This window comes from Cupressus sempervirens, chromosome 4 (assembly GCF_028749045.1).
Source record: "Cupressus sempervirens isolate cs-2001-9-10 chromosome 4, ASM2874904v1, whole genome shotgun sequence".
NCBI classification, from domain to species: domain Eukaryota; kingdom Viridiplantae; phylum Streptophyta; class Pinopsida; order Cupressales; family Cupressaceae; genus Cupressus; species Cupressus sempervirens.
Genome location: NC_143121.1, coordinates 828,330,631 through 828,350,585, shown reverse-complemented (window position 1 = coordinate 828,350,585; position 19,955 = coordinate 828,330,631). Strand labels below are relative to the sequence as shown.

Genomic DNA, 19,955 nt, shown 5'->3' with positions numbered 1-19,955 from the left:
TTCCAATCTACCAAGCAATGTCTCTTTGGTGAAATTAGTAGTGCAAGGTATCATTAGTTGAATCATTTGTGTTATTGACTTGAAAGGTTGTGTCAGACTTTTCAAGATCTTCCATATTACTTCAGCATCAGATTTCTTTCCATCATGAGATGTGATTCCTACAAAAATCTTAGATATTCTCCCAACATAGCTTCTTACATATTCATCTTCCATCATTTTAGCATCTTGAAATGCGCAATACAAGTTTTGCAATCTAACTTGTTTTGCATGTGTATCACATTCATAATTAGCTTCTAAAGTTTTCCAAATTTCATGAGATATTTTAAGTAGTTTTACCTGACTATACTCACTTTTAGGTAATGTTGATTGTATTGCTTCTCTTGCCCTTATGTTGCATATAAACACTTCTCTTTGTTCTTTGGTGCAGGTTTCAAGATTGTTTTCTTTTGCAATGTTTTTGGATGTCTTGGTCACAAACCAATATCCTAGTCCCATGCACAAGAGATGAGTCTTCATTTTATCCTTCCATTTGTGGTCATTTGTGCCATCCAATCTAGGACTATCCTTTTTTAACATATTCACCATAGATCTCCAAAGTTGTTAAACTTTCTTTCAAGGACTTGATGCTCTGATACCAATTGTTAGAAATGATAGTTCACAATATAACTGAGAGGGGGGGTGGGGGGGGGGGGGGGTGTGAATAAGTTTTATATCAATCTTAAACAATTCTTACTTTATCAACCAAAGTAAATAGAAATCATAAAGAAATGTGCATACAAACATACACCAGATTTGTTGACTAGGGAAACCCTTAATCAAAGGGAAAATCCCGACGGGAGTGATGCCCACAAAATAATGTACTAATCTAAATATTCCTTGTGGAATGATAGACGCTGTTAGGATTCTGTTACAATGCTTAGTACAAAAAGTCCCTATTAGGAGACTTTGAATCCTTGTTAGGAGATTCCAACCCTGTTAGGAGTCGAAGAAGGCAGCTAAACCCATTGTCCAAACAGCTTTAGGATCATATCAATGAACCTATTGTCTAATTGATCTCAGTACTATTCCTTCCAGAATAATAGATGTGGAACAATTTCTTTTCTCTTCCTCTATCTAGTATGTTGGACTTCTTCACCTTTAGCTCATGCAAATAGATCTGGAACTCATTAGTAACCCTTAAGGTTACTTACACACATTAGTAGATTACTCTACTCTTCTACTTCACAATTTGCAAGTTTTCTCTACTTCTCAATCACAATAATGATATCTAGAACTTGGAAAACATCTTTCCTTTATACCATACTCAATTATTAATCTTTTGAGTCAGCTTCATACACCTAACATTCATTTGAGTCGGTTCCATATGAATTACATATTTAATTAATGTTGTCAGCTCATAGTTGCTTCCAAACTTTCACACGTGCAACTTCCATATCTATACACCTGCTAACATCATTAGTTGTCAATGTACTCCCTCTAGTTAAATGCGCAACCTTTCATTCCAAGTTAAATATGTGATATTGATCATACAACAAAAACTATTTTCTCAATACTTTATTTTCATGTGGTTCTCAATAAATCATCAATATCTTCTATACGTTGTCGATTCAAGTTCTGCTTACTTGACCACATGTCAAATACATGTTGTAGTATATGTTGTTAACTGCACAAGGGTAGATACACAATGTGATGTCCTCAATACATAAATCTTAGTCTGTTGCTCTGTCAGTCTTACTATGTTGTCATCAATGACAAACACAGTCATAACACAATTCTGCGCTGCTCTCCCATAGCATCAACATTCATGCTAACATCACTAGGGACTGAGTCAAGAAAGTTGGTACTATAAGATTTATACCTTTTCCTTTAGTAGGTTGTGTTGTGGCTTGTAGAGGAACAACCTATGGAACTGGATCAAGTTTGAAAGGATTCTTGATCCATTCCTTCGTCAGTTGGACTATGTGGTGGGCTCTATTGTTGATGTCCACATTCTCATCCCTACTAATATTTACATTCATTATTGACCTATCATAAATTTTTTCCTTTTTATTATAGCAGATCTAAGACATCTTCCATGTCTTTCTTGATAGCCTTGAGTGGGATCTTCATTTTCAAGGCCTTTTCTGCCAAATATAGAGTCATCCTAAAATAATCCCTTATTCAGATAGCATAGTCATCTATTGCATTCATCTAAGGTGAGCATGCGTGCACCTTTTGGTGTGTGTGTGTGTGTGTGTGCTAACCTTGATGTTTGTTAGTGTGTAGATTGTAAGTAGATGAGCACACAATGCAAGGGTGCAGAGGTGCGAAGAAAACTAGAGTGCAAAGAGGAATGAGGAAAAGGGGCCGGGGGGGGCGCGCGAGTAGGGTTCATATAGACCTTGGACCTAGGGTGGGCACCCTCTAAAGGTGCGCACATGTGCAAGTCTGCATGTGCACATCTCTGGAGGGAGATTATTGTGCACTTGTGCACCTGCACACCTTGGCTTGGTGTCATGTGCACTAGTGCACACTTTTTCATTGAGAACTCATAAAAATCTCACTTCTCTTCTAGTTCTAACACTCCAGACTTGCCCAGTCAGAGACTGGGGCTTGATCTAGACTCATGAAGAGTTCTGAGTGACTAAGGCCCCAAACTAGGGGTTTGGGAGACAAAAAAAATACTAGGGGGTCCACATTTCTAGGAGAAATGGGGTGTGCATTATGAAACCACAACACCTTCTAGACCATTCCATCTCTTTTGGTCACGTTCGAGGCATTTATCTTCCCGAGTCCTCCACTCAACTTGTTAATGGACACTTTGCTAATGATTCCTTCCTCCCCCTCATTGAGAATGAGGACAATGTCTCCAATGTGCTCCAATACTTGGATATTTTTTGTTTAGCTTTTAGGTCAACCATCCAAGGGCACAAGATGCTTTGATATAGATTGTCCTTCCTTCTCATTTCACCTTGGTTGGCTCAATACCAGTGGAAATGGATCCAAGATGATGAAATCATTCATTTTTTTGGTATCCCTTTTTCTTTTCAATATTTTGCAATGGACCTTTGGAATGCCATGCTTGAAAAATTTTCCAAAAAGTTGAGCTATTAGATTACCAAGCCTCTCTATTTGGCTAGTAAATTAAAAATTTTCTCCAAGTTCCTGGTTGCTACCCATGTGCACAATCAAATTGGAGAAGGTTGTTAGAGATTTTCTCTAGGCTTCAAGTTTCCAGCATTATGGCTTTCATAGAGTCGCTTGGGAGTATTGCTGCTTGCCTAAGGAATCAGGTGGCCTTGGCCTTATTTCCCCTCATAAGCAGGGTATTGCCTTATGTGCTAAGTGGATTATCAGATATCTCTTTAGGGATGAGGCCTAGAAGATTTTTATGAGGCAGTGCATCTCCTCTAATTTTTCAATCAATATGCTAACATGGAAGGGGATCGGGTCTCAAATACTTTGGTTGGGATTAAAAAATTAAGAAAGGGAAAAACAAATCCTTTTGGCCTTCGTTACATTCTTCAAGCCTTTTTTCACCATTATGAAAAGGTTTTCACTACCTAGGATCAATTGCTAAAGTGAGTATAGGCTTTGAAGGAATGGATCATTGTTACTTGTACATGCCTTGCGATTGAGCAACATTTTTTATATGAACATTTGCTTACTCTCAGTAATCTCAAGGAGACCTTCTTTTCCATGGTAGATGACAAGGTTTCTCTGTGCAATGGTTTCCCCTATGAATTTTATAAAGCCTTTTGGGATTCCATTGGGCATGATCTTCATAAGGTCTACCTAGAAGCATTTCACTCTAAATCTTTAGGTAACCTTATCAACAAAGGAAATATCAAATTCATACCTAAGGCTGGTGATCTTGAAGATATTTGTAATTGTAGGCCTATTACTTTGTTGAATGTCTCCTAGATAAGATCATAACCAAAGACCTAACACTTAAAAGATGACATCTCTTACCCCTAGTTGTCCATTTGGAGTAGACATGCTTTATCAAATCTTGCTATATCCTAGACAAAATCATTGTGGAATGGGACCATAGGTCTAAGTAGTGAGCTATCTTTCTCAAAATTGATTTTGCCAAAGCTTATGATCGCATTGAATGACCCTTCATTCTTGCTATCCTAAAAGCTTTAGGACTTGGATTTGTATTTCTTCAGTCTATGGAGATTCTGTATGGTGATGCTTCTACTTGTATCACTATAAATGATAGACAATATGAGGCCTTTGGCCTCTACAGATCCATTTGCCAGGGTTGTCCTCTAGTTCTTGCTTCATACTTTCTGGTTGTTGAAGGGTTTGGTTACCTATTGGCCCACTCCATCTCATTTGGTCATGTTCGAGGCATTTCTCTTTCTGAGTCCTCCACTTAACTTGTCAATGGAAACTTTGCTAATGATTCCTTCCTCACCCTCATTGAGGACATGGACAATGTATCCAATGCACTCCAATGCTTGGATATTTTCTATTTGGCTTTCGGGTCAAGCATCAGTGGTACAAGACACTCTGCTATAGATAGTCCTTCCTTCTTTCTCCACCTTGGCTAGCTCAATACTAGTGGAAATGGATCCAACATGGTGAAATCTTTCATATTTTGGGTATCACTTTTTCTTTTCAAGCTTTTGCAGTGGACTTTTGGAATGCCATGCTTGACAGAATTTCCAAAAGGTTGGATTATTAGATTACAAAGCATCTTTGTTTGGTTGATAAATTCAAAATTTTCTCCAAGGTCCTGGCTGCTATCCATGTGTATTATTCCTCCTTTTAGGCTCCATCCAAATCCTCTTATTCCAAATTGGAGAAGCTTCTTAGAGATTTCCTTTAGGCTTCAAATTTCCAGCATCATGGCTTTCATAGAGTCACTTAGGAGTATTGTTTCTTACCTAAGGAATCTAGTGGCCTTGGCCTTATTTCCACTCACAAGCAAGCTATTGCCTCATGTACCAATTGGATTATCAAATATCTTTCTAGGGACGAGGTCTGGAAGATTTTTCTCAAGCATTGCATCTCCTCTAATTTTTCAGTTAACAAGCTTACATGGAAGGGGATCAAGTCTCAAACCCTTCCAATCACCTCAAAACCTATGCAAATCAAAGTCTCCTTTTTTGTTAAGATCATTTAGAGAGCATGGGAGGCTATCAAGATGTGGCTCTAATGGGATGGTAATGGTTTCAGAGATGGGCTTTCTGTGAATCAACACAATTTATGGTGGTCACCCTTGTTTTCTATTAAGGGTGTGTCACTTGCCAAGATTTATGGTACCCATGAGTTGTGTTTTTTTAGACATGTCATTTGGATGCCTAAAGATCTATTTTCCAGAGTCTCCATGAATTTGTGATCACGGGAAGATATGCAAACCCCACATCACCTAACTTGCCCAGATTGAGAGACTTTTGACCTTATGGTCTCTACTTTGGCTCCTCGCTTGCTTTACAAGCTAGGAATTAAACTAGCCAAACCTTGGCAGAAGGTATGGAAGTGGTATCTATGTACTCGTCCTATCAATTACAAGCTGAAAATATGTTACTTGTAGTTGGTACCTCATTTGCCTATGGTGGAGTCTCTCAACCAGTGTTGGCACCTCCAGTCCACACAACATAATTAGAGATACAAGTTTAACACTATCTAGAAAACCAATACTGAGCCAAAGATTTCACACTTCCCTTGGTGTGTTCTCTTCCAAGGTTTGGCTCTAGGTCCTCCACATAAGAATTTGGGTATTCCTAACCCATGTTGTCCTTTTTTTGGGCAACTTGAGACTTCCTTGCACATCTTTTGGTTTTGTCGGAGAACTCAATAGTACTAGCTCTAGATACAAGATTTTTTCAGGCGTTTTAGGTCAGAACCATTTTCTTGGCATATGGTTTTTCTCTGGGACTCTACTAAAATCCCATTTCAATTCTCCCAGATTTAGTATGCTTTTGGGCTGGAGATTCTTTTCACTCTCTGGAAAGATAGAGATGTTGTGCTCTTTACACATAATTTTTTGGATATAAATGTTTCTATGTATACTAAAACTTGCATATGTAATAATGTAATGCTACAAATTCAATTACAAGACAAAAAAGTGGCTCTAGAGGTGGTCCACCTGTAGGAGCTTCTCAATCATTGGGGCAATGCACCATATAGAGTTACCCAAGTATCACCAGAGGTTAATTTTACCCAAGTGCCGCATTCCTGAGCCCCTTGTTACTCTTCGAGTGGCTGGGATGTTTATCTTTGCTTTTCTGCCTCTCCACAGTGTGGCACAAGATGGTCACCAAATGCTCCTCTCACTGCTCTTGGTTGGCTTGCACCTATTACTAGCCCCAAATGGTCATTCCCTCCCTTGGATTTGGCAATTTCACCACTCTGGGCAGGGGAGAGGAAAAAGAGCAAACTATTGCTATTGCTATTGACGGATGGGCTCCTTCGAAGTCACCTTCCAACCCTACTGATGCATGAGGGTTTTATGATCAACAGGATCCACGTCCCTTGGCTAGCACTCCTTTAGCCACCTGAGGGTTGTTCTTATATTTTTCTTATGAAAAGTTGTTAATGTGTTCGGCTCTACCGTTTGAACTCTCATGGGGTGACCTTGTATCCTTTGGCCTTTTTTTGTAAGTATGTAACTTCAATATTTAATTAATAGAAAAGGGACTATTCATCAAAAAATTAAAAATATACACTTATAAGAGACTAAACTTTATGTTTTGTAAATTTAAAAAAAGGTCTTAAATGATCATATAATCTAGCAATGACATGATGATGTTTAATAAGTACATTGAATAGGCATGAAAGATCATTTAAGAAAATAAAAATTAAATTAAATTAAATATAAAAATATAAAATAGACATTTTTTTTAATTGAAAATTAAAAATGCACATTTTTGGCAATAGTTTTTTTGACCTTCATATTTATTCTTAGACCATTTTCATATAATTTTCTTTGTTTTAAAATGATTGTAATCTATTTATAAAATAAATTAAATACATAATTATCTTAAAATAATCTTATAACCTACAAAATACGTGCATTTATCAATAGTGTTCCCTTGCTTTCCTTATGTTTGGGTTGTTTATATGTATCCCTCAAATTTCAGTAAAAAAACACATTTATCAATAGTATTGCAGCACTTTGTTTAATATGTGCAAAACACATATGCATATCTTGAAACCAATATCCTAGAAAACATTTGTCTACGTTCGTAGAATATGATCGAAAATAATGTTCCTTTTCGTGATAACCTATGTTCAGATAAATGGTGATATCCTACTTATCTATGTGAGTTCTAAGAATCAAATGGACTTGTTCACCTTGGCGGAGAGACTTGCGAAGCATCCTTACAACAAGAACACGCTCAATCTAACAAGTGATGTAGCGTCGATAAATGTCAATAAATATTTCATCTTTGCATATTCGTGGGAGTTTCAATCGAAAGTGAGTAACGACTGATTGAGATATAAACGTGTACAATGCACTTTCATGTCAGTTGCAGTGCAAAACAAAAACAAGGAAACAGCGAGGGCGGCTGAGAGCCCAAGAGGCCGGCGTGTAAGGAATACAAAACAAAGGTAAGGGACGATTCATGAAAGCCCGAGGAAGGCTGACTTATCAGGAAATACCTTCTCCTAGATTAAAATATACATTCTATGAAATAATACAAGCATTTCTTCAATAAAACGAGTGTGTAGAGAGATAACAATGCAAGTAATAAAAACAAAAGAAATTGATAATACTATTGATATGATTTGAACGTTCCTAGGATGAAATATTATTAATATGATTTGGACATTCTTAGGGTATAAAATCGAATCTTCATAATGACGTGAAGTCCAATCAAATAAAAACATCCTAACAATTTTTCATATAATTGTGGCATTAGATGCTTGAGAATGCCAATCCCTCTCTGTTTAATTTCACTACTACATGAGGTGGTATTTTAAGACATACTTTGAAGACGAAATTAAATTTTTGTCTTAAATTTTTAATGATTATTAAAAAAGGAAGTCTTAGTATGATTATCTTAATTTAAAACTTGGACAAAACATTTACGCCATAAGAAGCAGAGGAATTAGGCGGAGGCAGAGGAAGGCGCGGAGTAAATTTTTGGAGAAAAAGCGGGAGATTTTGGTACGAAATTTCATGCGATTAATTGAAATTTTTCATTTGGGTGCATCTGACAGATAAATCTGATTTAGACTTGCATGCGATAGAAAACCCCTAAAATGGACTGGCTTGCTCTGATTTCCATCAATACGACCTGCAAACAGAATTTGTTCAAATTGTCTTCTTGCAATCTCTACAAGGAGCTCTCAGAAAACCCTGTGTACTTGGGTAGGGTTGAGAAAAGAAAATTGACGGCATAGACGAGTCTAAAATATTTTTATTTTTTTTGTTCTTTCTTTCCAGGGTTCGATGAATGACTTAGAGTGGAAGTACAGGGCCACATTAGATCATAATTGTGGAGGAGAGGGGCGAGGACGACCACTTCCAAAATGTGGCTCATCGATTTTGTCGACCCCGCGCATCGTCATGCTTACCCGGTGCTCTGCTTACAGTACGTCGCACACACCAAACTCAGGCTGTTTAATAAATTTAGAATACCATATACAATCTGTTACATCTCAGAAAAAATATGGGTTTAGGTTTTCATACTATTTTTTATATATATTTCAGGTCATAAGGGCGGATTAGCGATTGGAGTGGCAGTCAACATCGGTGGCACTAAGCGATAGGTGTTAATCAGGGCGAAGACATGGTGGTTACCTTCAGCACTCTGTGTACGTCTCTATTGCTCCATGGTAGTGGCTTGGGAAGCACTCACATAGGGAAAATTATGCACTTGCATCCCATCCAAATGGTGTTGGGGTTCTTCTCGCCTGGCGATGGAACACTAGGACCATTGTTACCAAGGTATAATTTTGAAGTTCATGCATAACTAAAAAAGACCGAGGAAGTACTTCTGCAACCCCAAAAAGAATATAGCAGAATTAGACATTCCTGCAGAGAATTTCCAAAGATCAGATGATAATCGAGGTATGATTTATGGATTGATCGATTTTCCTCTTTGCTACACTGTTCTGAGTCCTTCTTGAGAGCAAACTATAGTGTCCTGCATTTTGTCAAAACCCTAACATGGTAACAAAATGACAACTTCATTATGATTATAAAGACACTTGCATTTCCTTTGAAACCCTATCATGGCTAGGGCACACGTTATATTAGTTTAGAAAAAATTCCCCTAATTTGTGTTTATACTATCCAAAAAATACCGACCAGATTGACATAAATGTATTGATTATTAACTGAAAAAAAATCTAGTTCATCATCATGATATTGAGCTATTCTTAAGTTCCTTTTCCTCCAGCCGAGCATTCGTACTGACTCAAATATATTATTAGAGAGACCGATGTTTTATTATAACTACTTACTAGACTTGAAAATGGTATGATTGATTTATCTATGTCAGCCATTTCTGATGGTTTGACTTTGTCTTCTCATAATTGTGTATTTCCTTAAATACATTGAAGGTTGAGATTATTGATTCTGATTTCATTGATTTTTGTGTGAAGCTTTTTAAAATCTCAATCTGGATTTCCTGTCCAATTGGGCTATAAGAAAGGTTTTTTTTTTATGGTAATTAGTGTGGTATCTATTAGGGATTTTTTTCACCGTTGATTTGATCAAGTCCTCCATTATTTTTTGATCATTTAATTTGGACTTTAATGTTTTTTGCAGAGCTTGGAACATATTTTGCAGGTATGTCTTGAAGCACTGTAAAAAAATTTGCATTGCAATGTTTTTTTTGTCCTGCTTTGTTTATCTTTTAGTTTCTTGTCATTAATGTTGACTCTATGTACTATTTTTTTTAGAACTGAATTCCTGTTCTTCTTCACCTCATGAGGACTATTTAACTTCATCTCAAAAGAATCCCCCTCACATTATGTTTAAATTGATTTACTCATGCAGTTCTAAGGAGGAAGAATGCTGAAATTTGGCTTAATAATAACACCTGCCCATTTCCCGCTTGAATGTTTGTGAAGGGCAAGGCTTAGAGTTGTAAAAAACTGTTCCCAGATGACACGAAGGTAAGAGCTCCTCACTCCTGGCCACAAAAGCTTTATGTGAGAGTGCATAAAAGAAGTTTTACCCATGTTATTAGTGATCTCTAGATTCACCATTAAGATTACTTTGCCATCTCTTATATTTTTTCCATTCAGTTTGATTTTTATTTTATTTTCAGTCCTCCTTTATTTGTTGTTTTTCATCTCACTTAACTTATCTTCTTTTCTGATTTTTTCCCTCTAAAATAATGGGGTGCAAAATTATGGAGGATGTCCACATGTTTCTACAAAGCAATGTTGAAACTATGGAGGACAAGGAGGTTTAGATGTTCCCACAATGTAATGTTAGGACTCTGACCAATTGCTTTGTGGAATGAGAGCCAGAATTGATAGGTAGTAGTCTTGTTTTTTTCCCCCTCTTTTTCTTTTTCTTTTCTTATCGTCAATTTTTTTTGATAGTTGGGAAAGAGCTGCCCCAAATTTAAGTTCTTTTCAACAGATTGAATGTGGAAGCACAAGTCCATGTTGGGAGGAGGGCTCTGCCCACCATCTGAGAGGTTGTGTTCAACATAGTTGAGGTATTGATTTTCTACGTAATGGTGTATTCTAAGAATTGGGTAACTATTACCCCCTTTGACAAACCCTTTGATCTGCATTTTAGGAACCCATTTGGATGCAAAATGCAGATATTGCTTTGGATTCCGCATTTGCCAGGTATGTCAGCAGGGCTCTACTTTTACCCTTTCTAATTTTCAAAAGAAGTATTCGTTGGTATAATTGCCTTAGCTCACATTTTATCATATACTCTACAACCAAAAACAAGGAATAACCAATAGAGCATACATCGCACAAGACAAAATTGAGAGAAGCCTTTCAATTCAAAATTTTAAAGCGAAAATTTTGAAGCAATACAACCACATTTTGGGATGTTTATATTACATGAATAAAGCTCTACTATCATCATTAGCTTCACTTTCTTCTCTGTAATATGAATATCTGATGCTATAGTTTGGATCTTCAGGAACCTCATGGCCATAGATTTCTATCAAGTAAAAGAACTTGCAGCTACTTGTTTGATACAATCTGAAAAGAACTTGGTTCTATTGAACAGAGTGATAAGTGTGAAGAATCTGCAAAAGATCCATAAGGCCAGGTATGGTTTTGGTGCTCATTTACTTTTTACTATATTGCATATTTGTTCTGTCTTCTAGCTTTTCTAAACCTGATGGTTATAAACATGTGAAATTATTTGTATTCAATCCTATTTCCTAGATACAAGTCTATCTGATCTTGAATTTTTTTTAATTATTATTTTCTTTAATCTAAGGTTATGTTTGATTAGAATTTATCCAAGTGGATCTCTATATAGATGTCATTCATAACATTCAAGAATATTATAATCTACCACCTAATTTCTTTTTGTCAATGTCATTATATTCTGCTACCTCTACATTTTTTAATATTATACTCATGTTTGGATAATATCAATTTATTCTTGATTGATTTTCATCTTTAAAGGATGACAAAGTGCTTGAGGGAATGCATGTCTTAAAAAGGTAGCTAATCAACCTTCTATAGAAATTCCTTGTGTCTTCGTCTAGATTTATCATATCTATTCTCTAACTGCCCCATGTATATCCTACAATAACATACAAAAATCATTGATAGACAACTCTCAGCCATATTAAGTATTGGACGTCTTGAATGTCAAGACTGTTAGTATGGAAGATGGTTTTAAATTTCTATAGAATTTATCATAAATTAAAGAAAATGTATACCTCATATTGTGAAAGGCCATTTACAAAGATAAAAATGATTGATCCTCTAGTATTAAAATCTCTTAAATAATAGCATCTTATGCATTGGAAAGTGGGTCATGAGCTCGTAGGAAGCTATAGCCAAAGAAAGTTGTTGTGCAACATGTTGCTTCAATGGCTATGCTTTCCCTTAAACAGTATATATTAAAATCAAACAAGATACAAAAATGACAAAAATAAGCATAAATAAGAAACAAGGGAAACAATGGTCGGGTTTTAATTGGTAAGTTCCATCTTAAATTGACTGCTGCTTGTGCACAAAATGTATGAATGGAGCTTCTGAGCATTCTAATTGTAGCATTCCTTAATGTCTGTAGGATTTTTTTTAAATTTTTAAATTTTGGTTTCATTTATTTGTAATTGGGGGTAACCTCTACTTTAGATGTCACTATTTTAGGACAACTTCATGGGCATTTGGATCTGTCTTTGATTGTTATTTATGTTACTTTGCTAGTTGGATACATTAGTTTCCCCAGTTTTACTTTTATGGGGTCTTGAATTGAAGCTTTGCATGTGAATATGTCTCCACAAGTAAGGTGAATGCTACCGCTAGATGATGTTGAAGCATTTGTGCAAGGGCTTTGAGTTTCATTTTGCATATACTTCAGCAACAATGAAAAAGTCAGCATTGGCTTTTTTGATGGCATTAGAAGCATACTAGATTATTTATATGGTTTGTGCATGCATCAGGGTTAGGATGTCAATATAGGTATATTAAATTATTTACAGGCACTGGAAATATCACGTCTCTTCTGTGCGTGAGTGTATGTTAATTGTCTAATAATTATTAGTCAAGGGTAACAATGATTAATTAATTAATCAAGATGAATTTTTAAATATAATTCATCTCTGATTAAATCAATCTAATTGAAGCTTCAACCTTAATTTTCTTCAAGAATAGATGAACATCTAGGCATCTAATGCCATGTCTAGCATGGATACTTTTAAACAAGAACTTGAGGTGATGTAAAATAGGAGAGGCAGATTTAGTCTTCATGGCTTATGTAGCATATTTGGTATAATTATGGTAGCAAATTGCAAGGATTTTTAATTGCACATCATCTCTGGAAACTTCTAGGCCTCCCTCCATTCTGTTTTGTTTTCATTCAGCACCCACACCCAGATGATCCTTGAAATTCCATTATCTGCAACTCCACCAACCAGATAAAGTTGATTGCTGCAACTTACCAAATGACTACATACAAGTGAGTCCGACAACGGTGTGGGTGTGGTAGCTTCCACCCTTGTCCATGACCCTCTTTGCATATAACTAAAATCTTGTATACATGAAGACCTTCTCTAGCCACCATTGCAATAGAATTCCAGTTGTACGTTCAAATGAAGTGTAGGGAAGCTCTCTCCATATCTTTGTTTGGGGATTGCAATTAGAAAGGCAGGATTGGGTTTTCAAGCACAATAAGCCACCCGAGGTCCCCAGAACTTATGTTGTAAAAGGAAGAAATGAGAGGAATGTGATGTGCCACTTACTGAGAAAATTATCTACAAATTCTGTGATCCTGACATTTCAGCATTACCAACCAGGGCATGTGTGATATTTTGCTACAAAGTGAAAGAAAGCTTGGCGGTGACAGAAGAACATTCTATCTCTTGCACAAAAACCTAGGATAGAGAAATGATTCTATTGATAGCTTTTTAGGGGTTTTAACTATTAAATCCTCACGTAAATTGCTCCAAATTCTTTCTTCCATCATTGGTGATCACACAATGTGACAATACACACCACGCTTGAAGCATAGAAGAACTCGTTTCCTCTGAACTCTGGGTCAACTGGGAATAATTTCCTACATCCAATGAAAATTCAGTATTTATTTCATGGCTTGAATTGAGTCACCTAGAAGTTGAGCTCTGATCCTATCTAAGAGAGTATTCAAACCAACCTAATTTTTCCAATATACTGACCATTTAGCCGACTGCAAAAAAAATTGATTCAATCACGTCTGTGTAATCTATGCCCCCATCTTGAAAAGATCAAAGAGCATAAATGATTGAATTTTGATCTACATGTAGAAGAAATAGTAAATAGATTATGGCTTGTTGTCTATATTCGTGGACCCTATTTAATGGCCAAGGTTCAAATTAGTGAATCTTTATTGATTTTATGAGTGGAAATAAGTTCTCAACATGCTGATTTATAATTAGTTTTGAAATTTTTTTAATATGTTTAAAGTGTGGGGTATTTTTGTTGTTTAATTATATTGGAGGGATGTGAAAGTTGTTTATATATATTTATGTAAATCAAGTCTTTTTAGATGCAAATGTGAGCATATATATACATTCGGAATAAAATAAATTCTAGGAACAATAGATAGAACAATCTCTATGTTAAATTATTTGATAGGTGCCTATATGAGACATTCTCATAAATATCTATATTAGATTATTCTCATTAAATTAGGAAAATTAGATTTCACGGGTACTATCTCACAAGTACTATTCCATTTGAACCAGGAATGCTCACGAAAATGTATTTCCTTACCTTGTAGAAAATAATTTATCAGACTACATTCCTACGTCATGAAATCTCTTAAAATTGATTGATTTACACTTGGCAGTAAACTGTGTCACGGGTGACATTCCTTTTCAAATCTGTCAAATTTCTCATCTATGGAAACTTAAACTTGCTCTGTCAATGATAAGGAGTAATTCCTCTATCTCTATCTCTACTTGTTGTTCACATTACGTGGAACTCTATTAGTTAAAACTTAAAACCAACTACAATGTAGAATTGATGACATGTTGTGCAGAGATCAACTCTGTGTATCACAACTGAACACTTATATCATGTTCTCTTCAAGATGATGAACTCTGGCCAAATGATAAGTTTTGTGTGTCTCACTTGAAATGGTGCAAAGACAAGATTAGTTTTAGTTAAAGAACAAATATACAAGAGACAGTGGCCATGTCGGGAATTCCAAATAATAATAAGCAAAACCAAATCTTTGGTTACTGGAAATTGGTAAATATAATCACAGCTGAATTAACCTCGTTAAAGGTATTGAGTGCCTCTATATATTTGAGTGCTTTGGCATGTATATGATGGTATAACTGTAACTTTCTCTAACAAATATTTAATCTCTTGATTGAAGAAGAGTTAGAAAACTACATGAAACATAAAAAGTCCAAGAGATGCTAAATAAAAGAGATCATTTATGTTAAACATTTGACAGTTTCAAAGCTATGGTGTTGCAACTACGGTCAGAAATATAGGTATCATGTTTCTGTGATTTTTGAATGTTAAATTTGTTCGAGTTAGACAAAACAGAATAGAAATGTTAAAAGGATTATTCTGTGAAGTTTCTTTTGGTCAGTTAAAGAAATTTCCAAATTTATAGATTATACATATAATTCAGATTGAGATTGCAAGACAGTATTTTAAGTATTAGTTGATATTGTTTAGGTAGATTGTGAATCATCAGTTCATAATAAGAGGCTCAGTTTTATATTGCGCAGGAAAATTGTGAGTCTTCCGTTGAGAATGAAAGTTAATACACAGATTTATCATACAATCCCTTGTTCAAGTTCTCTATGAAAGACGCTCTTCCATCATCCATCTTCCCAAAATCCCAATGTGAATATCTATACACTTATGGTGACTATTCTTCCACTTAGGGCATCCTTTCATATGAGTCATTCACCCTTTCTTCTCAAAAGATTCTCAATATTGCATTTGGATGTGGCCTACATAACAAAGGAAGTGGGTTTTCTCGAGGAGGTGGCCTTAAAGATTTCGCGAGAGACCCTTTTCATGCATTTCACAGATTGGAAGCTCCGTGGGAAATATATTTTCTTATTGTCTAGTGTCAATTAACGAACCTCCTTCCAAATAAATCCCTTTGATCTTATGGACAAGTGTGGGGCTTAGTATCTAGTCTGTAGGCACTACTCTACTCAAAAGTAGTTCATGAAAAACCTTCTATTATCCTTCCTTGAAAGTAGTAAGCATAGGATCAAAGCTATTGGATATCCCTTCCGATGCCTTTACTTTTCAGGCTGATTGGGTTTGGTGGAATTATCATAGACTCTGGAACAATCATTTATTTGGAGCAGAGTATTTATGATGTTTTGAAGAAAGGACTGGAGCCTGCAGTTAAGCTTGCATGGGATGATGGGTCTTCTATTGGATTGGACCTATGCTATACTTCTGCAACTGCCACTACAAAATTTCTAAGTGTTACTTTCCATTTAAAAGGACCTGATTATGTTTTACCAAAGGAGAATTACTTGATTCACGATACCAGTGGTGTTGTCTACCTTGTGATGTTGCCAAGCACTGGCCTCCCTATGTTTGGGAAAGTTCAATAACAAAACTTCCATATTCTTTATGAGCTTTGTGAAAACACCTTGTCCTTTTCTCCCTCCATTTGTGATAGCCACTAAATAATTTAGCATGGATTTGTGTAATGTCGTGTTCTAGAGATTCCTTAAATGTGGAGTGAATTTCTTAGTTATGTGTCTAAACAAAAAAAAAAAAAAACTTCTCTCACTCTATAACTTGCACAAAAATCTCTAACAGATTGTAAATGTTTGCATTGAATAGGATACATATTCATCTTGTTCCAGTCTTTTTCATGAATTAGATCCTAGAAGAATATATTGATGCATATGTCTTATATTACTAAATATTGATCATATATCCATTTAATGTAGGCAGAATAACCATAGATATGTCCAATGCATATTGGTGTATGAATATAGATGTACATGTTATCTTAGATCAACTCTCTATATCTTACTTATGTTTATAGCTTCTAGTCACCACTGATGATGTTTACATTACTCTATGATTATCTTGCACATATCTCTAATTGCTGACTGTACTTGTTCCTTGCTGCTGATTAGAACTTCCCTCATACACAATGTCTATTGGTAGCTTCTTAATCACTGCTTGCTCTCAATTAGTCCATGTTCAGATAATAATAGATGACTTCAATATTGACCCCAAATTTTGGGTACTAATTTGTGTTGTGGTTGCTGATGTGTGCATCCCTTTATGACTACCTTTGAGATTAGTGCTGACTGAGTTTCTCTCCTTTCATATGTCCTTGATATGAATAATTTACCTTGTAATTGTCTTTTATATGATATCATTTCCATTGATAGTCATGTGGGTAATTTTTTTGGAGCCGTAGGAGTTTACTAATATATTATCAGGCATGGGTTCCATATATATGTGTTGGTACTCATACTATGGTCCACAAACTTATCTTTCCCAATCGAATGCAAATGTCTAATCCCAATATCAACTAGTATTATTCATTTACCCTCTCTATTCATGTTTTCATTGTTTTGGGCACTGACTATCCCATTCTTTTCCTCCATTCTGTTACAGATATCTATGATGAAGATTTTCCACTAGAATTGAATCACATTAAGTGTAGACTCCTCGACGATTCAGCTCGATTATATTCAACATATCTATATTTAGATTTATTATATGTATCCTGGCCTAGAATTTGTGTTCTATACTAGAAGATGTTTATATGTTCTCAAGGAAATGATATTCTATAGTCGCTATGGCCCAGCCTTCTTTCTGGGTCTGTTTGTTCACTAGATAAGAAGATGTTGCATTGGATTGCTTGTTAGATGAGTTAGATTATAGGGTGATGCTTTGGATTGATTGTTCCTGATATAGACCACATTGTAGACCAGTGTTGTTTTTTCCCCTTAACCAATATATTCCTTTATCATCAATGAATTCCTCGTATGTTTACCACTACGATCTTTTGCAATAGTGGTAAGCATATAAATTTGGTTACTTGACAAGTTTGTATATTATCAATTTTATTTTTATTTTCTTCCTCTACCAAATACTCATTCCCCATTCAATGTTTTTATCTGCTAGAATAGGAAGGGGATAATTATTTGAATGTCATCCACTTGTTTAGATCTTCGAAACTAAAATACATAAATTAATCTATGATTCCCGAACTCTACCCCCGATCTCAGTTCTCTATCTCCGTATGTTTGAATTCACTTCTCCCATGTTACTTCTACCAAGTTATTACAATAGATTACAGTCAATATTGTAAATGTTGTATAATAGCTGATAGTTAAATATTCTTTCTTCAAACAAAGATGTTGTATAGTAGCTTATCCTATAATTTTAACTTTAGTACATGCAGCATTTTGTATCTGATCTACTGAGTTGGATATCTACTTTCTTACATAGAAAGAGGAGAACTTCCAACCTTCCGGAGCCATAATTAATGAAATTTTATCTTCCGCACATGTAGCTTTTTGTATCTGATCTACCGAGTTGGATATCTACTTTTTGACATAGAAAGAGAACACTTTGACATTCCATAAATGACAAGTTTTGAGTAGGTAAAATTTTGTTTAGAACTTGAATCCAAAAACTAAGGAATAATTTTGACTATAAAAATCAAATCTCTCTTGCTGACTAGTGTCTGGTTTTTGCCGGGCTGTGATAAAGCTGAAATTGAAGGTTTTGCACATAAAAATCACTCTTCCACTATTTTGGATGAGTGCTAATTTGTAATGGTTCATGTATTTTATATATTTTAATGCCTATTTATGTAATGATCATAATTGACATGCATACACTCTTCTTTGTAGCTATCTATTAAGATACTGTGTTGGCGTCCATACCAAATGGCAGACCAGGTACTCTTTTTTTCTATTTGATCATACATTATCATTTTTTATGAAATAAAACATTAACCTAAGCTTGAATAGGTAGCATGTAGAGTACTAGTTGATTGGTAAATGCCAGCTAATTTCTTGTTGATAGATTGGTAATTGTCTTCTTGCAAAGCCTCTTTTATATTTAAAAATTGGTATGGGATTAAATATTGATGGGATCTTTAGTTCCTTGCATAAAAAAATTCCTCAAATAGATCAAGTGTACCATTCTTTGTTAGGTTACAAATATTGATTCAACTATCACCATATGAATAAACATTACCATTCCATCATTATACAATCAGTTGTTAACTATTCCATATATATTCTGAAGATCAATCATTTGAGCCATAAATGTTACTATTAAAATTCAATCTTAACGATTATTAGGCCTTGAAGAATAGGACGCATAGCTTATTCAACCCCCATACTATAGCACTTAATACCTCTAAACGATGAATCAATCATTCATTAGATGCAAAACTATGGAAAAATTGACTTGTGTTTTTGTCAATCAGGTCTAGGTTCTTCTTCATAAATTGATCCTGTACCTTGAAAGCCCTGATTATCACTGCTGCTGCCATTTACTCGCCAAAATGATTTACAAGTTAGACTTTAAATGTTTTAGAAACTTTAAGAACTTATAACATAATATACACACTACTATTATAAATATATGTAATATTTTTGAATTCAATACTATTATCACTCTAATAAAAAAATTATTATTTTAAAATTTAATGCTATAATTATTATCATTTTAAAGTTTAATAATACTATTCTATATATTTTTTAAAGTGTAACTATTATCCTTAAGTTTAATCATGTTTTTACTATTTAAGTATCATCCCAAAAACTATTCTGGTAACATCTATTTACTAAGTACTTTTTAGTTTAATACTAATTAAATTTTAAAAAAACGTAAACCATACGAAATATCCTCATAACCTAAGTTTTTTTAAACTTTAATAAAAATTTCAATCATAGCCAATGGCTGCAGGTTCCTCCATCAATGCAGCTGGCTCTCACAGGTTGCTACCTTAGGCACAGGTTTACCTGAAGACGAACGTCTGCACTTGCAGTGGATTTGAAACTGTGGTCTGCAGGCATTTCTGTTTCCATTTGGGAGGGTTTGTGTTTGTGGTGGAAAGAAATGAAAGAGGAGAGCCTTGCCTTGAGAGATTCCGCCACGTCAACATTCAAATTCGAAATAAAATCGCCAAATCAGCATAAAATTGTTTGGATACCTATTGCAAAAGTCACATACATTTCCAGGTTTGAAAAATTGAATCCTATCCGATTCCACAGTGATTTTTCAATGTATTCGATTCGGATATGTACTGTACCAGCATTTGGAAATTTTTTTCAGAAGTACCGGTAACTTAGCAATGGTGTAGACAGGTGGAATATTTAGTTATCTACCAGTAAAAAAGGAAA

At 35.1% G+C, this 19,955-nt stretch overlaps 2 pseudogenes; one reads left to right on the top strand and one right to left on the bottom strand.

The window, feature by feature from the left end:
* Positions 1-12,736: 12,736 nt before the first annotated feature.
* Positions 12,737-13,567, bottom strand: LOC149563951 (F-box/kelch-repeat protein At5g43190-like; annotated as a pseudogene).
* A 1,208-nt stretch (positions 13,568-14,775) lies between these two features.
* Positions 14,776-16,253, top strand: LOC149563950 (aspartic proteinase nepenthesin-1-like; annotated as a pseudogene).
* The last annotated feature ends 3,702 nt before the right edge of the window (positions 16,254-19,955 follow it).